This window comes from Silene latifolia, chromosome 7 (assembly GCF_048544455.1).
Source record: "Silene latifolia isolate original U9 population chromosome 7, ASM4854445v1, whole genome shotgun sequence".
Taxonomy (NCBI): domain Eukaryota; kingdom Viridiplantae; phylum Streptophyta; class Magnoliopsida; order Caryophyllales; family Caryophyllaceae; genus Silene; species Silene latifolia.
The window spans coordinates 117865109-117871256 of NC_133532.1; the positions used below are offsets into that span (position 1 = coordinate 117865109).

A 6148-nucleotide genomic window follows, 5' to 3' on the forward strand; every position below is an offset into this window, starting at 1 on the left:
CTCTTCTTGAGTTGGAATTGGTTGTGAATGGTTTAGTTAGAAATTTTTTGAAATTGCAGGTTTTTGGACTAGTTGAACCATTTACAAACATATCCTACCAGTTTTTCTGTAGAAATTACGCATTTAAGTAATTAGATAACGCTAAATATCAAGGGTGTCACAGTTGGTATCAGAGCCTATTGCTCCCGACGCACGTTTGTGCACCCCACTTAGAAATCACTTGACCTTTAAACAATAAACTTGAGAGAAGGGTAGGATGGGTAGAATTAGGATTTTATGTGGTAGTCTGTTTGTGATTGCTAATTGTTAGGTTTGTTGATTGTTAGTTATTAGTTTTGGTGCCACTAAAGGTTGGTTATGCCAAATGTAGAATGCTTCCACTTTCTTGATATTTCTTTTCGCATTCAGTGTATCTTACCTTAATCTTCCATTTTCGTTGGTCATTCGTCTTTCAAATTCCTCTTATCTCGCCTAGGTAACTACCTTTCAATTCTTTCTCCCGTTTCATCTTAGGTTCGTTTTCTTCTTATAATAAAGTCCATGTGGACACCTTCCTTTTATACCGCAGGATAGTTCCCTTGTTCAAGAGAACCCAGTTTTGAGAGAGTGTATCATTGGAGAGCGTGAACGAGTGGAGAAATTGATTGTTTAAGGTTTGAGTTGTATAGGAGAATATAATTTGGGATCCTTTGGTTAGTCTTGTTAGTTGTGCTTGATATGAGAATTTAGTGAATTGAGAAATACCTTGGGATTTATGTCTATAGAGAGCTTGTTTGTTATAGATGATTCAGTATGGGTACTACCTTAGAACATAGGATGGAATGAACCTAAGCTACTTCATTTGAGAGTCTCGATATTTCTTGTGGAGAATTAAAGGTATGATAGTTAGCCCTAATACTTGTGGGCCTTGAAAGGAATACAATAGGACATTGATGTTGATTAATAGATTGGTATTGTACTTTGGAATTAGTTAGTTTGTTAAACCTTTTAAGTTGACCAAATCTAGTATAGAGTAGCCCTTGTTGACCTTATGAAACATATCTGAATTTGGGAATTTTAGTGGAATGTTGTTCGATATAGTTCGTGAGTTCAAGGATGTGATTCCAATTTATGGTATCGGAAACTAGAAGTATTAAGTGGTGAGATGATGGAGTAAACAAGCCAGGGTACTTGGAGATGACATAGTAAGTGAAGTTCAATGACGAGAATTGTAAAGGAGATACTTTGGGACATGGATGGTAACAAATGAATTTGTGTGGTGAATTGATTTTGGCTCTTAGAATCAATTGAGTTGAGGAATACTTACCATTGTGGAATCCTTGTTAGTCCTACGATGAAGTAGACATTTAGGGCTTTGTTGAGCACCTTAGTGAAGTAACCTTATCATATCGATCATAAGCTTTGATGAGTGTTTAGTAAGCGGTAACCCTTTCATTGTGCCGCTTCTATTCTCCTTTCCTTCTCTTTAACGATCGTTGAACCTTGTCTTTATGCTAAATTTTACGTATCTTCTTCTTTCCCGAGATATCTTCTTAACTCGAATACCTCTTATTTTTGTCAACCGTTATCTTTACGGTCTGACTCCTTAGTTTCCTAACTTGGCAGATGCATGCACCCTTCAGAAATGTTTTACTTTTTCTCTATTCCGTTATCACTCCTTACCTCCTTAGTATAGTTGGTACCCTGTTGACCATGTTTACAGAGTTTGTAAGATGTGATTTGAGGATATAGGTTTGACTAAGTAGCCGAGTTTGGGTTGGGCTTCCATAATCATTTTGGATATGAGGGTTTGATAGTGTATATGTTATCATGTGGGATTATTTGTTGGTGTTAGAGGGTGATATTGATTACTACTTGAAGTATGTTATGAGAGTGAGAGTAAGCTACATTGTTGGGAAGTCTTAGCACTTGTTTTGGTAACTAGGAAGGGTAATGGTATGGATGACACCAATTGTTAGGCTAAGGAACCTAATTTCAATTTATGGTTTTAGAAACTCTGAGGTGATAAAGTGTTGTTACAATTATGACCTTGTACCTTGAGAATTTGATGGTAAGTAAGTTTAGGATATCAAATTTGAAAGAATACTCCTTGGGGATGTTGATGACCAGAATGGTTTGGTGATGTGATTTGGCATTCTAGTTGACTCTTAAGAGTTCTTGAGTTTAGAGAGACTTAGTGTTGAGAAGAATTTGTTAATCCTATAGTTTTATAGACCTTGAGGTCGCATTGAGTGCTTGAGATGATGAGACAATGTTGGAGAGGTGTAGTTCTGCTTTTGAGAATCCTTAATAAGTAAAAGGATAGAGAAACTTGAGATCCTATTGATTTTTCATAATTTGAGGTTGGTATGTTACTACCTTGTTTTGAAATGAGAACCTTGTGGAATTTTTGAGGAACCTTCTCTTGGAGTTTAGAGCATGGTATTGGGACTCTTGATTGAAGGTTTACTTTTTGAGGAACCCATAGTTGATACTAGTGGAATACAAATACAGCTTTGTTGGAAGTCTTGACCTTAGGCTTGTGAAAGTCGTTTCGGGATGTTTGAGAATTTGGAGCGTTGAGATCACACTTATAGTGAAATATCTTGTTCCAGGGAATATGTTAGGAAGAAGTAACATAAGCGATTGAGGAGACTCTTGGGAGTGATGTTGTTATTGGAGATATGAGTGTCTGGCGTTTCCTTGGTGTCTAATCTCCCTTCTTCCTTGATCATGAGCGTTACCGCTCATATCTCTCTTCCTTACATCATCATACTCCTCTCGTAAGTTTGATGTTGGTAACCTATGAAACTCTATCTTTGACATCCTTGTAATTATGACTTCAATTCTTACCCCATAAAATTCATCATAGCTCTTTTTGATCAGTTAAGCTTGAATCCTTTTAGCGAGACTGCTCCTATGATGTCTAAGTTACTTTTCACTTGGGAATTTCTAAATATTTCAAGCTACTAGTTCGATTCATTCTTGAAAGTTTATGTCACTTTTGCAAACCTAACCTATTTTTAAGGATTTGAAAATGAAATTTTGATTTATTTCCGTAAGGTATTCCTTTTTCTTACTTTTGTTCCGAGTTACTAAGCCTTAGTTAATCATAATTTAGTAAGATATCGTTCTTACTATATAATTTTAAACTGAAATTTTGAAAATACTTTTATGATTTTCAATGGTTTTAACATTAGTGAATGTTGAATCTCGTTGTTGGTGACGTCCCAATAATGGGTTTTCTCATTTATTGGTGTAGAAATATTTTTATATCTTGATATGAATATGGATGTTCTTGTCTGATCAACAAGAGTATCACCGTTTCATTGAAAAGATACCTATATTTTCTTATAACTATAATTTCTCCTTCTAAGTTTCGAGGGCGAAACTTTTTAAAAGGAGGGGTGATTGTAACGCCCGTAAATTCCGGACCGTTAATATGTTTCGAAAATAATTAATTAATCAAGTAAAATTTGACATTATGTATTTAAAGTAAAAATAATTTAAAGAAATATAATTTTATTATATTTTGAAGAAAAGTATTTATTTTGATAGTTTTGAAATGTTTAAAAATAGTTTAAACCGTGTAAAATCTTTTATTTTGAATTAAGGGCGTATCGGGGGGAAAATGACAATTCGTTTGAACGTTGGGTAAACGAATTTGGAAATGGGTCATGTGAATACTCAATTTTATTGTAATCTCGTGTTTAAAGACTTTGGACTTGACGGAATTTGCGTTTGACTTACGGATTTAATTATTATTGAAACGAGTCAAAACCGACTCGTTAAAAATCCCGACTAAAAATCCCGCACGTACTTTGTCCTCCTTTCTTCTTTCACGCGTGACAGCCCCTCCCCCTTTCTTCTATTTTTCTGATTTTGTTGTTCATCATCATCCTCAACATAAAACAAAACCCAAAACACCATTTTCAATAAATCAAGCTCATTTTCGTCACATCTTACTCGTTTCTTATCCGTTTTTCGCGAAATTTACCTTTCCGGAATCCCCTCGCCACGATCTACAACTTAGTATGTTCTAATTTCAATTTTCATTAAGTTATTTTAAGACCAAATTTCGGTGATTTCGGTTTTGTGCTTAATTTTTGTGTTTTTTTTATTGTTTAATTAGGTGAAGGATTGGAAGACGAGTTCGGGAACTCGTATATTGTAGAGGATAGCGGTTAGTTGTGGTTAGGGTTTCGGTTTTGAGGACTAATTGCTCATTTTCTAGCTTAAGGTAACATATTTCGAGCTACTCGACGAATTATCGTCACATGTTTTTGATTTTTGTATGTTTGGTGAATTTTTGTTTGGGTAGTAATTTTTCACATGTTAAACTTAGTTGCATGCAAGCTTAATTTGTGCCTTTTGGTAGTTTAAATTATCAAAATTGAATTGGGGACGATTAATTAATTTTCAGACGGTCTTATAATGTATAAAAATGAAAAAAAAAAAAAAAGAGGAGAAATGGTCCGACAAGCGGGCCCGGCAGCAGCCGGCAGGCCGTGGCAGGCCCGTGGTAGGCCCACGGCTAGCCCATGGTTGGCCCGGGTCGGTCCGTGCTTGTTTCGCGGGTTTTCGTGCAATCTTGGTCTTTAGGGTTAATTAATATTAGAATAGTATAAGTAACAAAAGGGTAGTAATTTGAATAGAAGCATACTAGTAACAAATATTATGTTAACGGAAAAATTGTGCTTATATTAATAGTTATCACATGTTAGGATAGTTTACAAAATGAAATTGTAATTAATAGGCTCAAAATGAATTTTATAGCTATAATTGTAATGCTTTGTTGATTGTCAAAAGCGAGCCTTAGTCCCTTTGACCGATGCGATGTCAGTTAATTGAGTGATTGGTCAGCCGCAATTTGACCCGTACCTGTCGCAGGGCTGGGGTTGCGGGTAAAAATTCGGTTGAATGAATTAGATAATCGGCCTTTTTCTTGTTTTAGGCCATTTATTATATCTCTATTTCACATGTGTAATTAATTGAATTTAAATAGCTTCTTATTTAGTTAGTTGAATTTTAATAGCTTCTTATTTTGTAGAAATGGCCCTAGTTTCCCTAAAGCCTTTTATATTGTTATAATTGCTAGGATTGGAAATTTGTATTGAATACTTATTGAGGAACTATTGGGATTGTATGCTGTAAATAGACATTTATATAGCCTTTCACATGATAGAATGTTAGTATTTAGGTTGGTAAGTAGGACTTTTGCCCTCTTAAAGTTAAGTGGGTGTCTTACTTGACTTGTGTGGTGAGTCTTGAGTGGTGTGGGCTAAAGTATTCAAGCTGGGACTAGCTGTGACTAGGTCCTAGGTGAGTATTTCGGCCTCCATCATAGATAGGTCTTTATAGTCTTTGACGAGTATATGTTCACTGCTTGATAGCCTTTGTGTTCCTGACTAGTGGATGTTTATCCAAGTTGGGGCATGACCTCAGGTACTAATTTTGATAGTATGGGGTCAGCTTAAGTACTAGCCGACCCTTCGGTGGTGTCCTTAGGGTACTCACTTCACTTTGTTTTAAAAAAAGTTGTGAGTCTTGGGTGCGGTGGTGTGTATCCGCATGTCTAGTCTCAAGGCTTGTGATTTTAGGCTAGGGTTGTGTTGTCTCTTGGCCATGTTTTCTTAATAGTTGGCCGAGCCAAGATACCGGTTCGATTACCTTCCTACCTCGTGGTATAGACTTGAGTTACAAAGTGACTATTGACCGTACTAAGAACTTATGCCTGTCTTTGATATATTGCCCTTTCTTGTATGGTGATTTTATGAAATGTAATAGGTGAGATGTAAGCGGTTCTGATTGATAAAGTTTGGATTACTATTTGTTATCCGATTCACATGATAGTTTAGTTTGGTCAGTTTAGGGGTCATTTGTTAGAATACATGATAAGTAAATGGTTTATCAAATTGTTTACATGTTACATTACATGTTACATTAATTTTGACGATTCGTGGCTGGGAGGACTCGAAGTTACTCCCCACTGAATTGTGGCTTTCGTGTTTGTATAAAATGCGATTGACAGGTTGTTGATGCTTAGTTGGGGGTCACAGACGGCTAGTGAGCAAGGAACCTTGGACCTAGTTTTGGCTATTTTATTAGTAAACCTTTTATACTTTTGGTTTGTATATAATTTGAAGGGACATATGTCTCCCTTTCTATT

At 35.8% G+C, this 6148-nt stretch overlaps 1 long non-coding RNA gene across 1 annotated transcript; it reads left to right on the forward strand.

Moving 5' to 3' along the window:
• Positions 1-3544: 3544 nt before the first annotated feature.
• On the forward strand, positions 3545-6148 carry LOC141591288 (uncharacterized). Its single transcript, XR_012520788.1, has 3 exons — positions 3545-4011; positions 4112-4219; positions 6011-6148. It is a non-coding gene; the product is annotated as an uncharacterized LOC141591288 (long non-coding RNA).